This window comes from Canis lupus, chromosome 5, assembly GCF_003254725.2.
Source record: "Canis lupus dingo isolate Sandy chromosome 5, ASM325472v2, whole genome shotgun sequence".
NCBI classification, from domain to species: Eukaryota; Metazoa; Chordata; class Mammalia; order Carnivora; family Canidae; genus Canis; species Canis lupus.
This window is the reverse complement of record NC_064247.1, coordinates 33729070-33756460: the sequence shown is the minus strand read 5'-3', so window position 1 is coordinate 33756460 and position 27391 is coordinate 33729070. Positions and strand designations below refer to the sequence as shown.

Genomic DNA, 27391 nt, shown 5'->3' with positions numbered 1-27391 from the left:
AAGTGATGTGCTGAAGATCGCATCACGGGAGGAGCAGAGGAGCAGGGATTCGAATGAACGATGGGGTGTCTCTCGGTCACCACTCATGGGCAGGACAGACTTGGCTGATGCTAAGCTTTTGACACCAATGGGCCTCCACCACGTCTGGACTGGGGAAGGGGGACACAGGTCTACCTGCAGTTTGACAGGCTGGACACTGTCTCAGCAGAGGAATGGAAGATTCTGGAAACGGATGCAGGCATCTACCTGCAGTAGGAGTATGAGCTAAGACTTGCCTTTGCTGAGCTTCTGAGTGCATCTGGTTCCCTTACAAGGACAGACGTGAAACCATTTGGTCCCCAGGGCTCCCAGCACAGGCTGGACACTGTCTCAGCAGAGGAATGGAAGATTCTGGAATCGAATGCTGGCATCTGGCCTCCCCGCAAGAGTTAGGGTGGCCTGTTTCGATAGTGTCTCTCTCAGAAACAGGAAGAACTTGATGCAGACAAAGCATGATTCCAAATCACCTTGAGCTGACCTTGTGTGACCTTGAGCAAGTGACTTTACCCCTCGAGGGTTGAGATGGGGATTATCGCACTTACTGTATAGGCTTGTGAGACTGAATGAAAAGATGGGCGTGAAAGGAAAGAAGCCGGCCCCATAGATGATAGTTTAAGGTTTTTTAGTTTTGTCTTTTTTTTTTTTTTTTTTTTTTTTTACTTTGGGGTTTTATTCTCAAAATTTCCAGATCTGGTTCCCAGGTCCCTCACCCTGGAGGAATTAGGGGCATCCCCTCATTTCCAGACTGCCAGCTCACCCGATAGGCCTCAGGGAGGATTGCTCAAGGTGATCCCATTCCCTTGGCAGGATTTCAGGAGATGGGGCTGTTTGGGGAAAGGACTCGGAGCATAGAAGCACAGGGCTGTAGGGTGTGGAGGGTTTCTGGAGATTTACCCACTTAGGTCCACAGTGTTGGGATGGTCCTCATCCTTAGCTTGGGCCTCCCTTGTTGCCGGCTTCTTGGCAGAGGATTCAGGACTTGGGCACAGAAGCCCATACAAACCCCAAATCCACCAAATCCTTTAATCTACCAGAGCTCTTTGGAGGAGTGAAAAATTCTTGTGGATCAGGGGAACCGGCCACCCGATGTAATTTATTTTCATTTGCAAAAACCTTTTGACAAGGTCCCACCCTGAACGCTATTAAACTACAGAAAATGCTTCACTGTGAGGGGGAAGTTTTGTCATGGATGGAAACAGAGTTCACAAAAAGGGATGGTCCTCTGGGTGGAGAAAGTGGTGGAGAAAGTAGGGGGGGGGTATAGGGGTTCTGAGCCCAGAGTTGGGGTTCAGCTCATTCAATGCTGACAGGCGCCCTGAAGGAGGACGTCCTCTCAGGGAGACCTCAAAGTGCAGAGGTGACACTGAAGTGACACCCAGAGAAAGGGGGTGAGAGGGACCATCTCAAGAGATAGCATACATGGCCTGGGGACATGGGGACACAGTCAGTGTTAGCAGAAGATGATGTATTTGGGGACAAATAGCCTGAAAAACTATTAGAGGGTTAAAGGTTTTCAGTTTCTTTCTTTCTTTCTTCCTTTCTGTCTGTCTTTCTTTCTTTCAGATTTATTTATTTATTTGTGAGAGTCACAGGCAGAGGGAGAAGCAGGCTCCCTGCAGGATTCGATCCCAGGACCCCAGGATCACGCCCTGAGCCGAAGGCAGATGCTCAACCACGGAGCCACCCAGGTGCCTCAGGTTTTCAGTTTCAACTGAAAAATGCTATTCGAAGACCCGAATACAGGCTGTTTCCTGAAGATCATCTCTCCAAAGAGGTGCTGCTCACATTTAGGGCCAGAAAATTCTTCCCTGGGCAGAATGGTCCAATGCCACCACAGGACATTTAGCATCCCTGCCCCCGGCCCCGTTAAATGCCAGTAGGTACCCCTCTACACACACACGTACACACACACACACACACACATTCTCACCACTGAAAAATGGCTCCTCACATTCATACATTCCCCCCAGAAGAGCCTCCACTTCCCCACCCCATTCTGATCTACTTGAAATTTAGCCTGATGTGCCGCTTAGCACCTTCCCCGACCTCCCCCCAAACCAGCAACATGCAAAGAAAACTGCTAAATGAATTCTCAGAAAGAGAATTGGAAAAGAAACAGGATGCTTTTATGTCTAGGATCCTCTGGGAAGTTCTAGTCATCACGTCTCAAAACACCTGTGGAGGTGGAGATGGCCCGGATCAGTCACTTGACTGTGGTAAGTGCCAGGAACATAAATAAAGCAGAGGAGGGGAGGGGGCATGCCAGGAAGGAAGGTGCATTTTAGACAAGGTACTGGGGTGGGTGTTGGGGGTTGCCTCTCTAAGAAGGATCCAGTAGAGCAGAGTTAAGCGAGGAAGGGAGCTGTGGGGGTATGGGGGCTTGGCAGGGAGGAAAAACGTGCATTTCTGGCAGGGAAGACAGCCAGTGCAAAAGTCCTGAGGCATGCCTTGACCCGCTAAGGACCAGAGAGGAGGCCAGCTTGGTGGGGGCTTGGGGAGTGAGATGGGGAGTGGTAGGAGGTGAGGTCAGAGAGCTGAGTGCAGGTGAGGGTGCACACAGTCTTGCAGACTTTGATAAGGAATTTGAACATTTCGGGGTTCATCCAGGGGTTGCTTTTCCCATACCTCTTTTTTTTTAGATTTTAATCTATTATTTATTTGAGAGAGGAGAGCATGTGAGAGCAGTAGCAGGGGTGAGGGGCAGAGGGAGAGGGAGAAGCAGGCTCCCCGCTGAGCAGGGAGCTTGATGCGAGGCTCGATCCCAGGACCCTGAGACCATGACCCAAGCCGAAGGTAGACGCCCAACTGACTGAGCCACCCCAGCTCCCCTCCCATAGCTCTTAACACCACAGTGTTGCCCTGACTAATCCACGAGCTTCTCGGGGAGGAATTGTGTTTTCTCCCTCTGAATCCCCAGTGTTGCACGCACTGCCAGACACAGAACAGGAACGCACTACAAATTCATGACAATCAGGCAATTAAAGGCCACAGAATTATGGGCCACTGGGGGTGGTGACCAGCCGTGGCAGGCGGAAAAATGCGGTTCCCCCTCCACCAAGAAGATATCCATGTCTTCATCCCTGGAACCTACGAAAGTGGCCTTAGATGGCGAAACAAAGTCTTTGGTTGGAGACGACGAGATGGGAAGATCGCTGTGGATCATCAGGGTGCACCCTACGTGCCATGCCAAGTGTCCTTCTGAGAGAGAGGCAGAGGGAGAGCTGACAGGATAGAGGACAAGGAGGCCATGTGGAGACACAGGCAGAAATCACGATGATGCAGCCACAAGCCAAGAACACCAGCAGCCACCAGAAGTCACCAGAAGCTTCAAGAGACCAGGAACCAATCCTCCTCTGGAGCCTCTGGAAAGAGAAGGACCCTCGACTTCAGTCCAGTGACGCTGACTTTCAACTTCTGGCAAATCCTAGAGCAGCTGGAGTTAGGAGGGTCCCCTTCAACTCTCAAGAGGTGACCTTGGGGGTACGTGGAAGGAGCAAAGAAGGGACCCCTAACGCTCGGGTCCTGAAACGTTCCTGGCGTCTCGCTCTGGGTCTCCTTCCTGGGAGCGGGGACCACCTCTCCCCGTTTCTTCCCTCCCGTGATGCTGAGCAGAGCATCTTGCGCGTACGCTTGCTGAGAGCTTGCTGCTTGTGTTGAGGTGTCACAAGCCCCCTTTCCTGGAAATCAGGATTGCAACCCCTTTATGATTTAGGAACCAGTCCAGAAGGAGGTCATTCGTGTCCTGAGCATTTAAGAGAAGAGGAGCCGCGCCATCAGGGGAGGAGACTCCAGTCCACAGGGAAGCTGAAAGGTTTTCCCTTCGAAGTGCTTGTCAGCTGAGGTCAGGCGTCCTCTGTTCTGGAACCACAGATTGGGAGGGCCCTGGGCGTTGTTCCTCAGTGACGTCACAGCTGACGGTGGAATCTCTGCCGGCACCACTCAGGGACGCCATCCCACCCAAATTCCCGAAGGCTCCCCTGAATTGAAGAGAATAGGAGTAGTCCTTCTAGAATGTCCATCTATTGCTCCCCCCCCCTTCCCCGTTTACAAGTGAGGAAGCTGAGGCGTTGGAGGCTGAGAGAATTGCCCAGGAGCTGAGCTCCTAACTACGGCTGTTGAGTCATTGAAGTAGGTGGTGGGTCACCTGTGGGGGGAAACCTGCTATATTCGGTTCCGCTCACTTAGGTGGAAAACACAAAATCGTGATTCTGATGGCAAAATGTTTTTCGTGACAGATGACTGCATAAAAAGTCTCTCTGTATGAGGGAGTAAGCTTCTGTTTTTTGCAAAAAACAGCTATGTGGAAGAGCTCATTCCCCCCCGAATGTCAGTATTCCTGGTCTACGTGTCACTCGGGGAGAAAGTTTAGGGGGCTCAGTTCTAAGAGGTGGTACAGGATGGAAACGGACACAGGCCCCTGATTCAGATTAGTTAAGTACACAGATGATTCAACTATAACAAGGTGTTATAGGGAAGTAGGGGGGCACCTGGGGGGCTCAGTCAGTGAAGTGTCTGCCTTCAGCTCAGGTCATGATCTCGGGGCTCCCTGCTCAGCGGGGCATCTGCTTTTCCCTCTGCCGCTCCCCTCCTGCTTGCGCTCCCTCTCCCTCTCTCTGTGTCTCTCAAATAAACAAATAAAATCTTTTAAAACATAATAAAGTAGGATTAGGGGAAGGAGGGGACCTGTCTCTCACCGATGCTGCCATCAAGGAAGGAGTAGCCACCATGCCAGCCCCTGGAACGACACCAGAAAGTAGACACAAGGCTGCATGGACATGACCTACCCTACAGAGCAACCTCTTAGTCTCTGGCTGAGCATAGGGTCTGTGGGGTCTCTCGGGGCACCCAGCTTCCTGGCCCTGCTTGGAGGGAGCCCCTTAAGTGGTCAGCGGGGCAGCTCCAGTCACATACACCCCCCCCCCCCGGGTCTCTAGCTACACCTCTGTGACAATGGATGCTATGGTGTGTACCTCCCAAATTCACATCTGGAAGCCCTCATCCCCAGTGCCATAGTATTTGGAGGCAGGGCCATTCGGGGTAATCAGGTCCTGAAAGTGGAGCCCTCGTGATGGAATTAGTGCCCTGATGAGTGACACGATCGCTCCCCTGACCATGTGAGGACCCAGCAAGGAGGCTGTCATCTACAGACCAAGAAGAGAGCCTAAGCCAGGAGCCTGATTGGCCCAACACCTCGGTCTGGGACTCCTTGGCCTCCAAATCGTGAGAAGTAAGTACATGTTGTCACTCAAGCCACCCAGTCGGTGGTGTTCTCTTACAGCAGCCTGAACCGATGAAGACGGTGGGCAAGTCACTTCACCTCTCTGGACAGCTGTCCCCTCTCCTGAAAAATGTAGCTGGTAACATTATGTGTCCGTTCTGCCTCCCCCCCTCCCTTCCTCCCTGCCTTCCATCTCTTCCATGGAAATCAGGAGTCCCAAGCCAAAAAGCAGAGGCAAGAGACCCGGGGGTGTCCAAAGCCCTAAACAAATATGCTTTTTATAAAGAACCCAGTAGAGTGACCATCACCATGATTCCCACGGGAGCCCCCCTCTCCCCCAGCAGATGACAATCTGCCCTGGACCACTGAGGATCAGATCAGGGACAGTGACATTAGTGCTGCAAAAGATTGGACTTTGTGTTAATAATACTTTAATTAGGGGCACCTGGGTGGCTCAGTGGTTGAGCATCTGCCTTCAGCTCGGGGTGTGACCCCGGGGTCCTGGGATCCAGTCCTGAATCAGGCTCCTCACAGGGAGCATGCTTCTCCCTCTGCCTATGTCTCTGCCCCCTCTCTGTGTGTCTCTCATGAATAAATAAATAAAATATTTGAATAATAATAATAATAATAATGCTTTGCTAATTACTAATAAGTCAGTGAGCGTGCATGGTAAGTATCAGTAAACTCCCGTGTAGTCTAGAATCACGATCCCAGCCACAATCACCATCACCATCACAGTCATCATGACAATCATAACGGCAGCTCACACATTCTGGAACCCTGTTGTACCTGCTGTCAGGCTGATCTATGGAGTTGGTCTGCTGGATCTTAGCCGAGGTAGAGGGGGCTTCTGGTGGCCACGGTGGTGGTGGAGCAGCTGCAGGTGAAAGTGTGAGAAGTTCCTCTTCTTAGGGAACTCAGGGACGGAGAGGAGAGGTCGGACCCAGACCCACAACTGGGTGTGACGTCTCTTGCTCACTGCGGTGTGCCCAACGCCTAGCCCATTTGGCCCTTGTAGGCACTCAAGGAATGTTTGCCAAATGAAACATCGAGGCGCCCAGCCAGAGCATCCGCAGGTAAGGAACAGGGACTTCTTGGTGTCCAGGAGCATGTCTGGGCCTGAGGCTAGCAGGTCTAATTCAATTCTGCATCTGAGAACATTTGTTTCCCATGAATCCCTTACCCGAGTAAAGAAGACTCACATTACAGGTCATGTTGGCCTTGCTCTAGAACTTGGATGATCCTTGGTAGTATCAAAATTTCATAATCTGTGATACACACACACACACACACACACATGCACATACCACGTCTCCTGGCTCCGGAGGGAGAATCAGCCCTTTTCAACGGGAGCAAAGGACCCTCACTGGGCTGGGTGCCCTCACCCTGGGTCCAAGGGACTCAGGAGACAGCTGCCTCTTGCCTGGGCCCCCTCAGCTAAGATCTGATTTTCTCATCATCTGGATAGTCTCAGCAACTCACAGCAAAGGGATGAACCAGGCTGACCTTTCTGGAGGTTTGTTTAAAGCAGAACAATGTTTGTCTTGTCCAAACACTATGAATTACTCCAGAGGATCCTGCCCAGTTTTACAATCCACAGCTACAAACGGCTTACATAAATAGGGACTCGTCCCCTCTTCTCCCCACCACCCACCCCATTTTTAACAGCTTCTCTCCCCCACCACCCACCTTCTTCTACTCTTCCAGACCTTCCCCCTGTCCCCCTCACACCTCCTCTCCTCTGAGCCCCAGCCTGGTGAAGGGGCAGGTGTTGGGAGTTCTGGGCCACAGCTCACACCTGGGTTATTGCTGGCACGGATCCCCTATGGCGGGTGGGCTGCTCTGTCCCTGGTGTGGGCAGGGGTTTGCCTTGCTAAGGGGGGGCTCTGGGCACATTTGTACTGTGTGTGGGGCCTGTGCTAGGTCCAGCTGTGAAAGTGTGTTGGTAAGAAAAGGCCTTTCGGTTTGGGGGGCAGTTCAATGTCCAGCCCACTCAGACCCTCCTCATCTGGCGGGGTGTTCAGCTCACCCTATAGCTTTTCCTTCTCAGGCTGCACGTTCGGGGGATCCCCCAGGAATCTTCTAGAAGTAGGGTCCCTTCCCACCCTCCCGCCATAGGAGGGAGGCCTCCCTCCCATAGGAGGCACAGAGAGGGAGCAGGGCCATGGTCCTGGGAGAGGAGGGGCAGCTAGGGACAGAGCCCAGTTTCCTAAACTATCTCCCTAAATATAGCCCCTATGCCACCTGCATCAAAATGCTTTGGGAAACTTGTTTAAAATGCAGACTTCTGGGCCCCTCCCCAGGCCTAGGGAAGCTCTCTCTCTGGGGAGTGGGGATGGGGGTGGGGAGTGGGAATGGGGGTGGGGGGTGGGGTGGGGTGGGTAGGGCCCAGAGCTGATTCCAGAGTCTGAGAAGTCCTCTAGCTGGGTGACCCCAGCAAACCACTCCAGGACTTTCTATCACCATCTGCTCGGGGAGGGGGTGGGGTCAGACTCTGCAAAGTCCCTTCCGGCTTTTAGATGGTGTAGTTTCAAGGACAGCTGGGTTCTAGAACCCAGAAACAGCAAGGGTGGGCAGAAGCAGCCTGAGAAAAATTTAGTGGAGTCACTGAAGCTCCCAGGAGAGGTATCGATGAAGACTTGAAGAGATGCCAGAGGAGTGTGCGGCAGCACTGGTGGTTGAGGGTGTGAGTGGTGTGAGGGTCCTCCCTTGAAGCCAAAAGCGATTTCATCTTTGTTTTGCAGACAAGGAAACTGAGTCACAGAAGGGAGGAGTGACTTCCACCCAGAAGCTGGTGAGAGGCATGGGATCCCGTCCCCTATCCACCCTGGGACACCCATCGGGTATCCCAGAAAGACCCCTTCCCCCCAGCGGTCTTTCCTTCTCATTCTGGCCTCTGAACCCAGCTGAGGTGGGATCTCAGGGCCACAGCTTCTTTTCCCTTGATGGCAGGGTCTCCCTGGGCGGAAGGGCCCAGAGCCAAATGTGCCCCTCCACGTGGGCGCACGGTGAGCCCCAACAGCAGGAAAATCAAAGAGCCGGGAGCTCCACCCTGGAGAGAGCCAAGCCAGCCCTGCCCACCCGGAGACTCGGCAGCCGGGCTGGGGGCGCTGTCGGTGCCGGGTCCTCCGGGTCAGGGCTGCGGCTGCCATGCACGATCCCGCTTGGCCGGAGCGCAGGGGGCGCCGCCAGGTTGAAGGCCCTGGTGTTCCGAGCTCAGAGACCAGTTTGCGCCCAGCGCCGGCGGCGACCTCGGGTGGAGAGGAGGTCAGAGGATCAAGCGGCTGGAACTCAGCTGATGCACCGAGGCAGACCCAGCTAGCTGGGGTCCGGGCGGGAGTGGGCAGCCGCAGGCCGCGCAAGGCATGGGGTCACCACCCCCCACCCCAGCCCCCAGGGGAGACGCAGCCGGTACCGCGGGGGGGGGGGACCCCTAATCAAACGCCTGGCGAGGGTCGGGATTCCAGGAGCGGGCCCTGTCTCCCCGATCCATCTGCAGGTGGGGAGACCCAGAGGCTCGCGGCGTGACCTGGGGCGCGCCACGGCCCTCCCCGCATGCCAACCGCGGGGTTCGGGACAGGTGCCCCCCGAAGCCCCAGCTCCAACGTCCGCGCCTCCGATCGGCGGCTCCTGCCTCCCGGCTGGTTTAGCCTTTGATTCTCTAATCCAGCCCTTTGTCCCCCGCGGCCGTCACCCGAGCCCCCCGGACCCCCGCCGGGGGCTCGCCCTCGCCCGACTCTCCCGTCGAAGGCCCTCGAAGGGAGGGACTCCCGGGAACCCAGGCCGAGGCCGGCGGGTCCGCGGCGCGGGCCGGGGCTGCATGGAAATGGCCAGAGGAGCCGGCGGGCGCGGCGGCGATTTATTCTGGGAGTGACAGCCCCTTTGAGCGCTCGGCGAATGGCATTTTCTGTCTGTGAAAGCCTTTCTTCCCACCTCTGTTCAGATTAGCCCGGGGGATGAATGCGCCCATTATCCAGCCCGCTGACCATTCTGAAACGCCAAATTAATTACTAAGCACTGAATCAGGCGCCGGGGCCGGGGCACCGGGAGGTGTGAAAATAGCGAGCGGCTGGGGCTGGGGAAAGGCGAGAGGGGCGCCGCGCCGAGAGGCCGGGCGGGGCGCGGGGCGCGGGGCGCGGGGCGCGGGGCGCGGGCTTGGCCGGCGGCGGAGCGCGACCTGCCGGCGTGACCCGGCGCGGCCGCGGGGCGGGCGGGCGGGCTGCGGGGAGGGCGCGGGGCCGCGGGGGGTCGCGGCGGCTCGGGCCGGCCCGGGGCTCGCCGGGCCCGCGGGCGGAGCGCGCCAAGTGCGCCGGGCGCCGGGGCGGAGGCTCGGCCGTGCGCCGCGCGTGGGTGCGGGTGCTGGTCCCCGAGGCCCCGCGCGCCCGGACGCCCCCGGCCCGGCGCCGCTGCGCTCCGGCTGCCCTCGCGGCCTCCCGCAAACTTGGGCGCCGCCCTCCGACCGCAGCCCGGCGGGAGCTCCCGCAGCGCGGGGCCGCCGCCGCCCCCCCGCCGCCCCCATCGCCGCCGCCACCCCGGGGCCGGCTCCCGCGGGCCTCCCGAGGGCCTCCCGCGGCCCGGACGGCACTCACCTCCCGAGGCGCCGGGCCGGAGAGCGAGGCGAGCTGGCGGCGGCTCCCGCTGGAGTGCGAGGGGCGCGGAGGAGCGCGCGCCTTTAAGCCTCTTCCCCGAGACTCCGCCAGGTGGTGTCAGGCCGGCGGGGCCCGGGCGGCTCGTCACCCCGCGGCCGCCCCGCTCCCGGCCCGGCCCGCCCCGGGCACAGCCCCGGCCGCGCGCTCGCCCTCCGCGCCCTGAGCGGGGAGCCCAGGAGGGCGCGATGGGGACGGCTCGGGGACCCCGGATGCCCAAGACGAGGCCACGCATCCCGCCCCTCTAGCTGGGACCGCCTGGGGCTGGAGGAGGCTGTTTCGGGGCGGCGCCGGCGGGGGCGGGGGCGGGGCGGGGGCGGGGAGCTCGCGGCTGGAGATCCTGCCCGAGGAGCGCGATCGCGTCCCCGCTGGCATCGCCTCGGGACGCGCCTGAGGTCGTGCTACTCCGGCCCGGTCGCCCTTGATCCAAGATGGCGAGCTGGCTCGCCTCCCCGGTGGCCGCGGACCAGCCGGGCGAGGAAACAGCGCGAGCTGCGGCCGCTTAACACCGGCGGAAGCGTCACTCGCACTCCCGACACGGAAAAGTTTAAGAGGACCCGAGGGAAGCTGCGGGGAGCTCCAGTTCCTCCGGCGAGACGCAGGGGTCGGCCTGGAGAGAGCCCGAGCCAGCCCGTTCTCCCCCGGGGGCTGCTCCGAGTTCAGGGCAGCGGGTGCGTTCGCGCGCCGCCGGCACCTGGGAACCTGGCGCAGTGCTCCCCGCGGCTGCCCGGACGCCGGCTGGCAGGGGCAACCACCGTTCTCTCGCCCCGGGCCATTATTCAAATTGTCCACCGCGGGTCTTCCCTTCCAGAAAAAAAGAAAAAAAAATTGACGTGTATATCGAGATTGCAAGCTGCATTAATAATTAACTCAGTCAGGTTTTCTGGCTTTGCTGTTTACTATTTATGCCAACACCTTCCTCATTCCTGAGTGTCTCACTGTAGTTTCACTAAGCAGGGGAGCCAGGAGGACGTGCTTGCTTTGCTTTGTGGCTAACACACCTAGAGGATCCCTGGACCTAACTATTTGTGACTACACCCTTACCTTACAGCTATTGTCTTCCGGTTTTTATAGTTGCAGGAACTCCTGGTTTTGTTTTATTTTATTTTTTAAAGATTTTACTTATTCATGAGAGACACACAGAGAGAGGCAGAGACACAGGCAGAGGGAGAAGGAGGCTCCCTGATGCAGGACTTGGTCCGGGGACCTCGAGGTCACACCCTGAGCCAAAGGCAGATACTCAACCACTGAGCCACCCAGGCATCCCAGGAACTTCTAGGTTTTAGAGAATAACATCACTCAGACCTTTCTTCCCCATTTTTGTTTTTTGTTTTGTTTTGTTTTGTTTTGGCCACTGGCTCTATTTTTCTACACTTTCTTGAAAGAAAAAAAGCAAACAAACATAGGTTCTGTTACTGACCTTGGGTTGGTCTCTGCTCTCCTCACTTGCATTACTTCTCTTATAAAAAAGGAACAAACTGGATTATGTGATGGCTGTGGTCCCATCCAGCGCCAGCAGGCTGGGAGCCTGTTAGCATCTGATGAGAAAGCAACCATCCTGCTGCCATAGAACAGCACTTCCGGCCAAGTAGGGTGGCTGCATTAAAAGAGACAGGTAATAACAAGTGTTGGCAAAGATGCAAAGGAATTGGAACTCTCATGCATGCCTGGCGGGAAAGCAGCCATGGGAAAACAGTCTGGCAACCCATCCAAAGGTTAAACATATGGTTGCTGTAGGACCCAGCAATTCCACTCTTAGGTATATATTCAACAGAAAGGAAAAGGTAAGTCCACGCAAAAGGTCGTACATGAATGTTTATAGTAGCCATTATTTGTAATAAAGGGATACACAACCCAAGTGCCATTAACTGATGAGGAGATTAATAAAAGGTGGCATGTTCAGGGGGCACCTGGGTGGCTCAGTGGTTGAGCATCTGCCTTTGGCTCGGGGAGTGATCCTGGGGTCCTGGGATCAAGTCCCGCATCGGGCTCCCCACAGGGAGCCTGCTTCTCCCTCTGCCTGTGTCTCTGCCTCTCTGTGTGTGTGTCTCATGAAAAAAACAACAAATCTTTTTTAAAAAGGTACATATTCATAGAATGTAATATTATTCAGCTGCAAGAAGGAATGAAATACTAATACATACTACAAAGTAGATGAACCTTGAAAGCTATGCTGAGTGAAAGAAACCGGTTACCAAAGGCCACAAGTTGAATGCTTCCATTTATTGTGAAATGTCCAGAATACGTAGGTCCATAGAGAGAGCAAGTGGACTGGTGGCCGGTGAGGGCTGGGGGTGGCGGTTGGGGGCTACAGGAAGTGGATGCTAAGGGGAAGAGGCTTTCTTCTGTGGCTGGTGAACACTGTGAGGATGAGTACACCCACCCTGTGACTGTACTAAAAACCACTGTGCACTTTAAACGCATGGATTATCTGGTCTGTGGCTTATATCTCAATACAGATGTTATAGCAAAAGTACTTTCTGAGTGCACAGTGTGTGTCAGTTGCTGGGGTAAGTCCTGGGGTTACGGAAGTGAACGAGGAGATGAGGACTCTGCCCTCATGAAGCTTAGGGCGTAAGGGGGGGGGGTAACTATTTCAGGATCTGCCAAGGAAATGAAACAGCTCCTTCCTCGCCTGTGCATAGGCTTGCATGGCCCATACGGAGACAAGACAAAGGCAACACTTAGGGATTACTTTCTTCAATTCACCCCGCCTTTTCTTCTGCCCGGCCAGAAGAGGCTGCGGTAGCCCTGCAGACTCAGTGGGCTTTGACTCTCAGAATAGTGTCTCCCCAGAGAGCAGCCACCGGCAAGCAGTTAAGAGCAGCGAGTGTGGATGGAGCCAGACCTCCAGGGTTCAAATCCCAGCCCTGCCTCTGGCCAGCTCCTTGGACGTAGTCAAGGCACTTAACCTTCTCTGTACCTGCTTCTCTATGGGCAACAGGGGTAGAAGAGCTCCTACATCGTGAGGAGAGAATGGGTTGGTGTCTATAAAATGATAACATGCAGTAGGTGCCCATAAGGACTAGCTGATACTATCAGCTCATTGTCGCTGTCACCCATGTGCCCATTAAGACGCTTGACCTAGCTTAGCTCACAGACCTGAATATTTTTTCATGGCCCACTAGGTGGCGCAGACATACCACCTCGGGCACCGGAAAAAGGCGCCTGGGTCCCTGGCAAGGTCATCTCTGGGATTTGATAAACTACCCCAAGAATTTGCTTGGGCTGTGGTTGTTGGGTCCGCCTGTGAGCTATAGCTAGCAGCATCGTCTATAGCTCAGCGAACCAATCTAGCCAATGCCACTCACTGGGAGAAGTTTCCTCCAATCTAGAGAAACCAGTGCAGGTGCACAAATGAAGCACATGGTCCAGAGCAAAATGTTTGCTGTGCACCAGCTCACCTACTGCCACGGACCCGAGGCAGCGGAGTACCCTCCCTCAGGCCCCTCCTCCTTTTATTACAAATATCTCATAACATGCTCCCTTATCATGCTGGAATGAAATTTATAGCGATATGGCTTTGCCGCATGCCTAACTTCCTCCCCCACCCAACCCCTATGGGTAACATAAGCAAGAAATAAAAATAAAGTCATGTATAATAAAATAACATGCATTTCAATATGTTAATGCCTCAGCACTGCTACGTTAAATGACAGAGTGAAAGAGTTGGAATGCTTCCACCTGGGCGTAGAATGACCAGGAAGGCCTCGGTGAAAAATGATATCGATGGGGGGGGAGGGGGGCATATGACTCTGGTGATTCCAACACGGTGAGTGGCAGGCGCCCGGGGCAACATGACTTTCCAAAGTGGTCCATACGTTTCGATCAAGTTGCCCATCTGGGAAGTTTGTGTATTTTTTTTTTAAGGGATTTTATTTTTTATTCAGAGAGACACAGAGAAAGGCAGAGACACAGGCAGAGGGAGAAGCAGGCTCCCTGCAGAGAGCTGGATATGGGACCTGATTCCAGGACCTGGGGATTGTGACCTGAGCCAAAGGCAGACATTCAACCACTGAGCCACCCAGGTGCCCCAAGTTCGTGTATGTTGAGATTGTGAATCAAGACAAAACAAAACAGATCCTTTTTGCTCATTGATAAAATAAAATGAGGCTCTGGGTACAGGTGATTTTTACTCCCCTCCAGCACTAGGATAGCTAAAACTGCTTTACCACAAATTTGTAGCTGGACATAATACCATCTGTTGAGAAGCACCGGTCCAGGGTTAAACTTGCTCTGGGCATTTCTGGCAAAGCTGGCACTCAGTCTGCCTCGGGCTCAACTTGTAAAAGGCATTTGCTTTTCTCCAGGCCACTCAAATACACTTGTCTGGGACAAGAGCTGGGACTCACAGGGCGGGGTTGCAGAGAGAGGGAGGCCGTGGGATGGGGCCTCTCCCTCCCGGGACCTCCCTTCGTGTGGCTCTTTGTCCGCCAAGGGGGACCCCGAGGGAGGCTGGCCTCATCTGCCAATCTCAGGCACAGCCCAGTGGTCTTTTTGAGGCTTTTCCTAAAACCCAGCTGGGAAGTAAATCAGCGCAGACATAATCCTGATTTTAGCCACAGGGGCCCAGGCCTCTGAGCAAACCCCTGGCTTATGAGAATTTCCTGCTGTACATTTGCTTGGCATGTCAATCTCGAGCCATTCTTGCTCTGCTTTCTCAGGGATGGGGCTGGAGAGACCAGGGCTCACTGGAACAAGGTTTTGACATGTTGGCATGTACAGGCCTGCTCACTCACTGGGCTACATTAATTACGTCCACCTCCACCTCCTATGGGGCTTTTTCCGGTCCGTGTGCATCTGGCCTCTCCTTTCTCCCGGCAGTTATGGCACCTTTCCCCCCTCCCCATCCCCCCCCCAACAACTTTCAGCTTGTTTGTCTTGAGAAGCAGGTATGACATGACCCAATCTCTCTGCTGGTATTTCTGGAATTCAGCTAGTTTAGCAAACCAAGACTGGATCCCTCCTGAGCAGGGCAGCCGCTTCTCTCCGCACACATTCCATCACTTCTGCCAATTGATGTCTCAGGGCCAGCTGGTCATCTACAACGCAGGTTTTGACACCTCAAGAATTTCCTTCCAGACTCTCAGGTCTGAAAAGGGCAGCTGAGTGGCCTGGAATGCTTCCCGTCCTCAAACAAAGAGGTCAGAAGCTTCTAACTGTGTATTTTTCTGCGCTTCAGACCACAGTCCAAGGGCCTCTTGCTCAGACATCCCTGCACCTGCAGCTGAAAACCTGTGTGGCTTGTCTAGTGCACATTTATTGATCACCTCCTGTATGCGGTGTGCTATGGTCTGGTGGGAACTGGGGAGGTGCAGTCTCTGTTGTCACAGTGGACAAGACAGACGTTTAAAACACAATAACATAAACAGCTATATGATTGCAGCTAGGGGGAATATGGAAGCCAGGACAGGGAGCATAACAAAGGCTGGAGGGAACTGGGAATCTGGGACTCCAGAGTCACCAGGGAAGTCACATTTATGTTGAGACCTGAGAGATGAGGTGTCTGTTAGCCAGGTGAGGAGACTGCAGAAGAGACATCCCAGTGGCAGGAACGGTAGAGGTAAGTTCTGAAATCAGAAGGCAGGTTGATGTGGTCAAGAAATTATAATAGTCAACATGTATTGATTCCCTCACTGTATATCTGGCCTGTTCTTTTTTTTTTTTTCCTTAAGATTTTTAAATTTATTTATTCACAAGAGACACAGGCAGACAGAGAAGCAGGCTCCCTGCAGGGAACCCAATGTGGGACTTGATCCCAGGACCCCAGGATCACGCCTTGAGCCGAAGGTAGAGGCTCAACCACTGAGCCAGGTGCTCCTGTCCAGCCTGTTCTGAGAGCTTCAAGGGTATCCATTCTAATGCTCATGATTCTAATGCCATGAAATAAGGTAGTGTAAGCCTTGTTTTATAATAAGGAAACTGAGGCATGGGAAGGCTAAGTAAATGTCCCAAAGTTCCCAGCTACAAAGTCACAGAACCAGCATTTGGACCCAAGTCATCTTACTCCAAAGACTGTTTCCTTCTTATATACTTTCCCCCTTAACTTTATCAGGATATAATTGACACTCAACATGGTGTAAATTTATTTTTATTTTTTTTTAAAGATTTTATTTATTTATTCATGAGAGAGAGAGGCAGAGACACAGGCACAGGGAGAAGCAGGCTCCATGCAGGGAGCCTGACATGGGACTCGATCCTGGGTCTCCAGGATCATGCCCTGGGCTGAAGGCGGCGCCTTCATTTACATGGTGTAAATTTAAAGGGTATCATGCCCCAATTTGATACACATATGTCGCAAAAATGTTTACAATAAGGTTAACTATTGCATCTCTGACCCCACATAGTTACCATTTTGGGTTCTTGTTTTTATGGTGAGAACAGTAAACTTCTGCTCTCATAGCAACTTCCAGGCATATGATACTAGAGTCACCAGGCTGTACCTACCATCCCCGGAACTTATCCATCCTATAACTGAAACCTTGTGCCCTCTCCTCATTTCCCCCAGCACTTCTGGCCCCTGGCCACCAGCATCTTATTCTCTGTATCTGCAGGTCTGAAGTTCTCAGAGTCCCCTTACAGGTAAGATGGGACAGTATTTGTTTTTCTCCGTGTGATTTATTTCACTTGACATATGGCCTCATGGCCCATCCGTGTCATTGCAAATGGCAGGACCTCTTTTCTTTATGGCTGAATAATATTCCGTTGTAGGTGTAGATCACATGATTTTATTTCTCCATTTGTCTGTCTATGGCCATGGCAGTTGTTTCTAGGTCTTGGCTGATGTGAGTAACATGGCAATGAACATGAGGGTGCAGATAGCAATTTCCTTTCCTTTGCATATATACCTAGAAGTGAGGTTGCTGGATCATAGGGAGGCTCTGTTTTTAATTTTGGGAGGGAACTTCCATACTGTCTTCCACAGTGGCTAGGCTCATTTATGTTCCCACTGATAGTTCATGTCCTTGCCAGAATTCAATCTGTCTTTTTGTTAACGGCCATTCTAACAAGCGTGAGTTGTGTTTTTTTTTGTTTGTTTGTTTGTTTGTTTGTTTTTAAGACTTTTAATGTATTTATTCATGAGAGACACAGAGAGAGAGGCAGAGATGCAGGAAGAGGGAGAAGCAGGCTCCATGCAGGGAGACCAATGTGAGACTTGATCCCAGGACCCTGGGATCACGACCTGAGCTGAAGGCAGATACTTCACCACTGAGTCACCCAGGCATCCTTGTTTTTCTTTTTTTTAAAGAGATTTTATTTTTAGCTCATCTCTATACACAGTGTGGGGCTCGAACTCACAACCTCAAGATCAAGAATCGCACACTCCACTGGCAGAGCAGCCAGCCAGGAGCCCCAAGGTGTGAGGTTTTCATGTGCATTTTCTTAATGATTAGAGATGTTGAACACCTGTTCATGTACTGTTGGACTCTTCACGTCTCCTCTAGAGAAATGTCTCTCCAAGTCCTCTGCCCATGGTTATATCTGATTGTTTGGGTTTGCTTGTTTTTGCTCTTCAGTTGTAGGTGTTCTTTATATATTTTGGATATTAACTCCTTGTCAGTAGATGGTTTCCAAATATGTTCTCCCATTCTGTAGGCTTTTCATTTTGTTGATGGTTTCTTTCTTTTTTAAAAAAGACTTTATTTAAAGATTTATTAAAGATTATTAAACATTTAAAGATTTATTTGAGGGGGGGCAAAAGAGAGCATGAGCAGGGGGAGAAGAAGAAGCAGGCTCCCCACTGAGCAGGGAGCCTGATGCAGGAGTCAATCCCAGGATCCCAGGATCATGACCTGAGCCGAAAGCAGATGCTTCACAAAGCAGGGACTACCCAGGTGCCCTTTGTTGACTGTTTCTTTTGTCATATAAAAGCTTTTTAGTTTGATATAGTCCCACTTGTTGATTTTGCTTTTTGTTGCTTGTGTTTTGGTGTCACATCCAAAAAATACTGCCAAGACCGATGTCAAGGAGCTTCCCCTGCCCCGTGTCTTCTAGCATTTTTATAGTTTCAGGTTTTATATTCAAGTCGATCCATTCCACTCTCTTGTGAGTGCTGTAAGATAAGGGCTAGACCTTCACCTGCACGTGGGGGCCATGCTGGAGCATCCTATGACCCCGGGTCTAGTGGTACAGAGCATCAAGTGCAGGGGTGTGTGGCAAGCTCTGGGTCCAAGGGAGCATGATGTCTTGTTCTTGGTGAGTGCTGTGGGAGGTCTGCAGGGGCTACAAGGGGTGATGGGGTCCTCAGCCCTGCCTCTGGCCCAGAAGTTACAGACTGGGGCAGGTGGCGGTGGTGGTGGCCAGAGTCAGTGCTGTGCACCCCCTCAACTACGGGTGTCTGCATCGTGGCTGGGATCAGCTACGATCATATCTGCCACAGTGGGGGCTGTGGCCAGCTGTGGGCACACTGGCAATTGGGGCGGGCCACCCAGGCTGTGAGTGTGTACCTCTATGGCTTCAAGTTCTTACCTTGAGCGTGTGCACTGCAGTGGATGCCAGTGATAGGTGGCAGGCTAGTGGAATGCAGGTGCACAGCTGGTGAATGTGCACAGGGGTGAGGATCACCTGCACTCTCTGGGCTGCAGAGACCCGGACTGGCTGCCCGTGCAGACCCTGGGCTCTGGTGGGGGCACAGTGGAAAAAGGAGTGGGGAGGAATCCAGGCAACTAGTGTCTATAAATGTGAACACCCACGGAGTGACAGCTGCAGGGGTCCACTGCAGTCATACCGGCCGCTGGCTGCTGGCGCAACTGCAGAGGTCTCACCACTGCACGGTCGCTCCCCACTGCACGGCTGCTATTGGCCACCCCTGTGTGTCCTTGTTCCAAACCACCTCTGCATGCCACAACGTGACCAGTCGCTCTGAGTGGGGGCAAAACTGCCTAATTGGGGATCTTTGTCAGCAGGGCAGAGTCTGGGGTCTCCTATTTTGCCAGCTTGGCGACCTCACTCCCAGACACTGTCTCCTTAGCTTCTCCATCAGAGAAAAGAAAAAGCCACGGTCATGACCACCATATCCATGTCGGATCTGTATGAAGAGATAGAAGCATATCTGCAGTACAGGATGGATGGGCTGTATTTTCTAATTTTCTGTGTTCTGGATACTCTGGGAACTGGGGTCTTGCTGATCTGGAAGGCCCTGGGTGTCCCAGGGTTAGGTGATTCTAGAGATAGCGAAGTACCACCCCCCTTCTTGTGAAGGTGCTTTGGATATGCAAGCCTGAGATCACACCTGGGCTCTCTCTGGCAAGCCACTCTCTGCTCCCCCACCCTGGGCCCAGTATCCTACAACTAGAGACATACCCTCAACACCAGAGCCTTCTTCTGCAATGATTCAAGCTAGCCAACCCTGAGCCTGCGTTGACTATATTTTCCACCCCAGAAATCATAAGAAAACTTCATGCCATGTTTCCCTGTTGCTTCTTTTGTCTCATGACCCCCCCTCCCCCCAGTTACCCCTTCCCCTCCAAAGACCTTGCACGGCATGGGAACAGATTGCCTGGTGGTGGTCATCTTAACTCTGCAGGGGCCTTTACTGTACACGAATAATATCAAATCCTAATACCAAATCAAGATGAAGGGACCCTGGTCATTTAGTTGAGGCTCAGGGAGGAGAAGCACAAAAGGAGGACCAGACCTAAGTCTCTAGGCTCGGTCCCTGGTGCTTGTTTCATTGCTGCCCCCAGGAAAGGTCATAAGGAGGTAGGCACAGGCAAGTCTGAGGTGGGGGGGTGGTGTCCTAAGCTCTTCAGAAAGGGAAGAAAGAGTTATTTTTCAGATAAAAACAGTCATGGGGGCACCTGGGTGGTTCAGTGGTTGAGCACCTGTCTTGGGTTCAGGGCGTGATCCGGGGTCCTGGGATGGAGTTCTACATTGGGCTCCCCGCAGGGAGCCTGCTTCTCCCTCTGCCTGTGTCTCTGCCTCTCTCATGAATAAATAAATAAAATCTTAAAAGCAAAACCAGAGTCGTGAAGGGAGGAAGACACTGGAGAGGGTGTCTGGGTAAGTGGAGGTGAGCAATGCAGGAACAATTGACGTCATTTGTTTATTTTATTAAATTCATGCTAATTATCAATAATAGCAAAATCTCATCTGATACTTCCCATGCGCGGAGCGCTCTTTTAAGAGCTCTCTGTGTCACATGACATTGACCCCACATAACGACCTGATAAGGTCTATACTGTTATTATCGTCATCTTGGGGAGGAAGAAATGGGTGCACAGGGGTTAAGTAAGCTGCCCAAAGCCCTCTGCTCATGCAGGTGGAGGAGCTAGGGTGTCTTTCTTTCTTCTTCTTCTTCTTCTTCTTCTTCTTCTTTTTTTTTTTTAAGATTTTATTTATTTATTTGTGGGAGACACACAGAGAGAGGCAGAGACTCAATCACTGAGCCACCCAGGTGCCCCATAGGCAAGGGTTTCTAAGCCCTGCCCAGTCCCCAGGAGTCTGCTCACCAACCACTCCCCGCCTCTCAAATGACTCCAAGGCGGGCTCACCTATCAGTGGGAGCCCACGGTAGGGACAGCTGACCCCACCTCTGCTGTGCATAGACAGCAACAAGATGGAGCTCTGCCCCAAGGCGATGCTATCTCTACTCTCATTCGGGGAGGAATTACACCTCTCTGACTATCCCAGCATCACCACTCGAGGTGCAGACCCATATTCCTCCCTGAGGGGGCCCATATATGGAGAAGAGCACTTTCCAGAAGGCTAGTGGCCCTCCCCGCCCCCCTTAGATTTCCCCTGTGAGCCCCGGCTTCCCACCAGTCGCAGAAGAAAGGATGGCAGGACCCAAGCAGCTGGCCCGGAACGAGCCCCTGTGATATTTCTGTGGGTTCTCTCTGGCCTGGGGGGCCTGGAGTCAGGATTATCCTGGCAGCCAAGGCTCCAGAGCTGGGCAGTCATGTTGGCAAAGCCCTCTCAGGGCTGCCGGGCAGGTGAAGTTGTACCTGCACCGTCAATGCAGTGTGTGCGTGTGAGGGTGTGGAGGAGGCCAGGGGATGGTCTGGGGTGACATCCGAGCCCCATCAGAGACAGCCGTGGGCACCTGACTCAGCCCGAGCAAACTCCTCTTTCTTAAATACCAGCACCCCCTAGTGGGAGTGAGCCTCACTCACCCTTCGGGGGTCTTGATCCAGAGTGTCTGAATTCCGAGGGAGGAGGACACACGTTAATTTTCACTCGTCCAACCAAAACCCCCGATTTCCTTCAATAAAGAACGTTTGCAGCAAATCACGGAAGTGTCAACAAATGGTCCCTGTGACTCAGTCCCCAGTACGCCAGCAGGTATTTTATGACACGTTAGAGTTTTTACAGATGACTTGAAACACCCCTCATGTTTATCACGACACTGAAATCACGCCAGCTATTAGGTCTGGATCGTGGTATGCGGCCCATTAATAAGGAAGCGGGTGGTACTGGATTTTTGATTTGTGTTTATATATGTTGAAAATGCAATGGAGTATAACCGTTTTCCTTTGTAGTCTTGTGTGCTTGATCTTTTGCATTTAAAACGTTCTTCTGAAATAGGATCCACAGGCTTCATTGGGCTGCCAAAGGGGTCCATGATATAAAAATGGTTAAGGAAGGAGCAGGGTTGGGACGCCTGGGTGGCTCAGCAGTTGAACGTCTCCCTTTGGCTGGGGTTGTGACCCCGGGGTCCTGGGATTGAGTCCTGCATTGGGCCCCCCACAGGGAGCCTGTTTCTTCCTCTGCCTGTGTCTCTGCCTCTCTCATGAATACATAAATAAAATCTTAAAAATAAAGAAAGGAAGGAGCAGGGTTAATCAAATCCTCTCCTGCTGTGGAGGAAGAGGCTGCTGCTGATGCAGTGATGGGATTCAGGACAGTCGGGATCAAGGAGACCAGAGCTAGTGACCGCTATGGTGTCTGCCTGAGGTTGATGCACAGTTGACAGAGTGGTTTGAGTCAAAGCATCAATATTTGCAATCTCCAAATCCTACTGGTATTGATGCACAAGTGGGCAATGGGGCTCCTTCCAGGTGCCAGCAAAGGCTGGCCGTGAGGTTGCATTTTAAGACAAACATATGATAATATAATGAGAGAGGATGGAGTCAAACAGAATGAGGCAAAATGACCGTAAGGAGGGAGAATGGCTTCCAGGTCCCAGAAGCATAGAACATTGCTGCAAATGCTGATAAAAAGAAAAAAAAAAAGATTTCTACCTCTAAAGAATGTTTAAAATGTTTTAAACTGTGAAATGCCACATGCATTCAGACAGCATATTTTAATAAATAATTACAAAATGCATAACTACCACCAAGAAATAAAATATTAGCCTCTCCACTAACAAGCCCGCCATGGGCTTCTCTCTGACCATAACTTGCATTCCCAGAGGTAGCCACTATCCCCACTTTTGTGGTTTTAATTTGCTGATTACTACTGAGATTATGCATCTTATATGTTTATTAGCTATGTTTTTTTCTTTTGCCTGTGAAGCACAAGTTCATGTCTTTTGCCCATTTTCTACTCAGATGTATTCTTTAACTTACTGATTTATAAAAGTGTCTGATATATTCTGGTTGTTAACAGTCAGCTATATGTGCTGGTGATACATTCTGCAAATCTGAGGTTTGTCTTCTTCACTTTCCTGGTGGTACCTGTTAATTAACAGGAATTATTTTAAAGTGATTTAAATATTTTTATCTTATGATGACGACTTTGAAATCATGTTTAAGAAATCCTTTCTTAACTCATGGTCATAAAGATATTCTCCTTTTTTCCCTTTAAAGTTTCAAAGCCTTGTTTTTCACACTTAAGGATTTGATCCCTATGGGAGACTTCCACTTCCAAGGAGAACGTAGTAAGTAGTGGTGAGAGTTTGTTGCAACAACTGGAAACAACCGGATAAATCATAAAAGCCATATTTGCAAACACATCAAAGATCTGTGGAAGCAAACAGAATTAGATTAAGTAAAATTTCAGAAGAGGGAGGTGCTTGTTAGGTGAGCCACGGCCAACAATGTTTTTCTTCCAAAGGGGATTTGTTAAACCTGAGAGCAGAATGAGGATCAGGCTTGCCATGGGGGAGGCTTCCAACAAGAGAAAGAGAAATTAGCTGCACGTTTAATGACTTCATGGCCTGTTATGATGAACCAGAATCTAGGAAGTCCTCAGACTGAAGGCTGATTACCCTAAGGATGTGCGTGCTGAGTGCTGGGGTGGCATGGAGGCTGGAGGGCTGGCTGTAAAGGTCGCATGAAACCTCCTACAGGCTTGCAGTGCTGAAAGAGAGAGAGAGAGAGAGAGAGAGACATATAACAAACACATAGCAGGTCTCACCATGAAGACATTTGAAAGCAGCCATGGGCTGAGCAGAGCTGGAGCTCTGAACTAGTTCGTTCTTGATTGGGCTGAGATGGTCAACCCCTCCGGCCATGTGCCCAGCAGGAGAGAGGACAAACTCCCGCTTGGGGAAAAAATAAATAAAAGCATTGACGTTGGTCTCTACGGTTCTCTTATAAACACTACACAGCATACAATAAAAATTAATGTGATGAGTATGGAGACCTGGAAACATGACCTATCATCAAAAGAAAAACACAATGATGGCAGACTTGCAGGTCATCTGGATGTGGGTGTTGGCAGATAAGGACTGAAAAATGACTGTGGGAAGTATGTTAAAGGATACAGAGGAAAAGGCAGGCAAAATGGATGAAAAGATGGAGAACTGGATCTAAATAATAAATCAGTGGACATCCTAGAACTAAGCAACATGGTATCTGGGCCACCCGGGTGACTCAGCGGTTGAGTGTCTGCCTTCGGCTTAGGGCATGACCCCTGCCGGGGTCCAGGGATCGAGTCTCACATCGGGCTCCCCTGCTTCTCCCTCTGCCTGCATCTCTGCCTTTCTCTCTGTGTCTCTCATGCATAAATAAATAAAATCTTTAAAAAAATCTGGGGAATGAATTGTCCATAAGGGGCTTTGGAAAGTTCAGACACATTCCTGGCAGTCTAGAAGGCTGTGAGCATGTGCAGGGCTGTGTGCTCACTCAAGGAAGACCCTAGAGGGCCCTAATCTTTCACCTCTGACTGACCTTGAGGACCTGCTCAAGCAAGAAGTGGATAAGGCTGTGTTGTAAACTGTCAGAGCACCGAGGGTATCACCTAACATGTCCACAGAGCCTGCTGGCAAAGGGTGGGACACTTAGTGTTTTAAGGCACTGAGGGAAAGTTCTATCTAATCTTTAGCTGACCACCAAGCTAACCAAGCAGACTTCCTTACCATAGGCTACAAATAATATAGTTGTTGTTGTTGTTGTTGTTTTTACAAGATTAGTCCAGGAAACTCACTAAACACAAGAGCAGCAGCAATAAATAAAAGCAAACAAACCCTGGGATGGAGATATGAATTTGACTTCAAGATTTAAAATGTCCCGTTTTCAACAAAAAATTATGACCCCCCCAAAGAAACACTTAAGAATGGCCCATACACAGGAAATAAAGCAGCCAGTATAAATGGTCTCTGAGGAAGCCCAGGTGCTAGACTTACTAGACAAATATTTTGCATCAGTCATTATAAATATACATGTATTTTTAAAAACAGCTAAAGAGAACCATGCCTAAAGGATTAAATGAAACTGTGAGAGTGAGGTCTCACTAAATTTTAGGAAGTATCAATGCAACCTCAAGAAAAATCTCAACAGATTTATAAATAGACCTTTTTAAGGTGTTCTAAATTGTATGGGGAAGGCCAAGGGACTAAGATTACCCAAGACACTCTTGAGAAGAATAAATGGATGAGGGGCACCTAGGTGGCTCAGCAGTTAGTTGAGCGTCTGCCTTCGGCTCAGGTTGTGATCCCAGGGTCCTGAGATCAAGTCCCACATCTGGCTCCCTGCAAGGAGCCTGCTTCTCTGTCTGCCTGTGTCTCTGCCTCTCTCTTTGTGTCTCTCATGAATAAATAAATAAAATTAAAAAAAAGAAGGAGGGCAGCCCATGTGGCTCAGTGGTTTAGCACCACCTTCAGCCCAGGGCCTGATCTGGGGGACCCAGGATCGAGTCCCGCATCAGGCTCCCTGCATGGAGCCTGCTTCTCCCTCTGCTCGTGTCTTTGCTTCTGTGTGTGTGTGTGTGTGTGTGTGTGTGTGTGTGTGTGTCTCATGAATAAATAAATAAATAAAATCTTAAAATAAAATAAAATAAAATAAAATAAAAAATAAAGGATTTTGGGAAGCAGAGAATTTTATGTCTGCATTTCCAAAAGTTCACCAAGCGCATGATGCAACAGCATATACAACAGTTAAATTTTATCAAATCTTTTTTTCTGCATCTATTAAGATCATCATGTGATTTCTCTTAATTTTTAATTTTGTGACTATGATGAATGACATTGATTGTTTAAATTTAAAACAATGTTACTGTTCTGGAAAACACCCCATTTTATCATAATGTGTTATCTCACTTATAGGGTTGCTCGTGAAATCTGCTAATATTCCACTTAGAACTTTGCATCTATACTCATGATATAAATTGTCTCTTAGTTTCTCTTTTTATAATGTGTTTGTCAGGTTTTATGATCAGGGTGTACTGGCCTCATGAAGAGTTAGAATGTGTTTCCTCATCCCGTATACTTTGAATGAAATCGTGTCAAATTGGTATGATCTCTTGCTTAAATATTTGAAAGGGTTAATCAGGAAAGACATGTGGGCCTGGGGTTTTCTTTGTAGGATTTCAAAAAAAATTTCCTTATAGCTTCTTTGATATATGTTTGAGATAGTGCACTACAGATACACATATGTAGAGTACAACTTGAGAAGTTTTGCCATACGTGTATACATACATATTGAAAACACATCTCCACCATCACAATAATGAATATATCTCTTATTCTCCCAAATTTCCTTGTGCCCATCCATCCTCTACTTTCAGGCAACCACTGATCTACTTTCTGTCACTATAGATTAGTTTTCATTTTCCAGAACTTGGAATGAATGGAATCATTATAGCATGTCCTTTCATTTTTTTCCTTCTGGAGTGTTTTTCAACACCAGCAATCAATTCTCTAATTCCCTGGACACCAACTGGGTGTTCAGCAAGGCAATTCAATTCTGACATTAGCACAGACACTATAGATTTAGGGATTGGCCCCATGAGACTGGCCCCCACTTTAGATGCCAGTCACAAATCCCAAGGTTCCTGTGGGAACTTTTGACCAACAATATATATATGGAATTCCCATAAGCCCTTCCTAAGCTTCGATAATTCACTAGAAAGGCTCACAGAACCAAGAAAGGCATTTTACCAATATTTACCAGTTATTTATAAAGCATACAAGTCAGGAACAGCTAAAGGGAAGAGACACATAGGATGCTGTGTGGGAGGGTTGCACAGACTTCCCGTGCTTTCTGCAAATGCGCCACCTACCCAGCATCTCTACCTGTTCACCAACGAGAAGACTCATCAAATTCCATTGTTCAAAGAGTTTTTATAGAACTTCATCCCTGAGACACTCCATCCTAGAGGCTGGTGGGTGGGTCTGAAAGTTTCAACTCTTTAATCAAGTGGTCTCTCTAGTGACTATGCCCATCTCATTAGCATAAGCTCAGGTGTGATCAAAAGGCATTCATTATGAATAATAAAAGACACCCCTAGCACCGAGGAAACACACTCCTATTCACTCAAGTTTTAGGAGTTTCTGTCCCAGGAAACAGGGACAAAGACTAAATTATTGCTTTTTTAGCAACAGTTGGGACTTTTTCACTCCGTAGAACTATTTTGAGGTTCATCCATGCTGTTGCATGTTTCATTCATTTTTGTTGCTAAATAATATTCCATTGTATGGTAAATCCTTACCATAATTTATCCATTTACTGATGATGGACATTTGGGCTTTTTCCAGGTTGTTGTTGTTTTGTTGTTGTTTGTTTGTTTGCTATTACCCATGAATCTGCTGTGGACATCCATGATCCATGTACAAGTCTTTGCACAGATATATGTTTCCATCACTCTTGAGCAAATACCTAGAAGAGAGTGGCTGGATCATGGGTACATTTTTAACCTTTTAAGAAGCTGCCAAACTGTTTTCGAGCTGGTTGTATTATTTTACATTCCCTCCAATAGGTATGAGTTCCAACTGTTTCACATCTTTGCTAACATTTGGTATTATCTTTGAAAAAAAATTTTTTAACCCATTTCAATGTGTAAGTAGTGTCATATAATTGTGGATTCACTTTATACTTCTCCAAGGACTAATAGTATTGGACATCTGTTCACATGTTTATTTGCCACCTGTGTATCTTTTTTTTTTTTTTAATAAAAACTCTATTTAAATATTTTTCCAATTTGGAAGTGTGAGTTTGTTTTCTTATTATTGAGTTTTGAGAGTTCCTTATATATTCTAGATACGAGCTCTTTACCAGATACATCACTTGCGAATATTTTCTCCCAGTCTACAGCTTTTCATTCTCTTATTAGTGGAAATTGTTACTTTTGATGGAGTCCAATTTATTATTATTTTTTTATTTTATAG

The 27391-nt window shown here is 50.3% G+C and overlaps 1 long non-coding RNA gene across 1 annotated transcript; it reads right to left on the bottom strand.

Annotated features, from left to right (window-relative positions):
* Positions 1-2999: 2999 nt before the first annotated feature.
* LOC112647380 (uncharacterized) lies at positions 3000-6897 on the bottom strand. The gene is made up of 2 exons (XR_003128302.3): positions 6047-6897; positions 3000-5380 (listed from the first exon to the last, which is right to left on the bottom strand). It is a non-coding gene; the product is annotated as an uncharacterized LOC112647380 (long non-coding RNA).
* Between the last annotated feature and the right edge of the window lie 20494 nt (positions 6898-27391).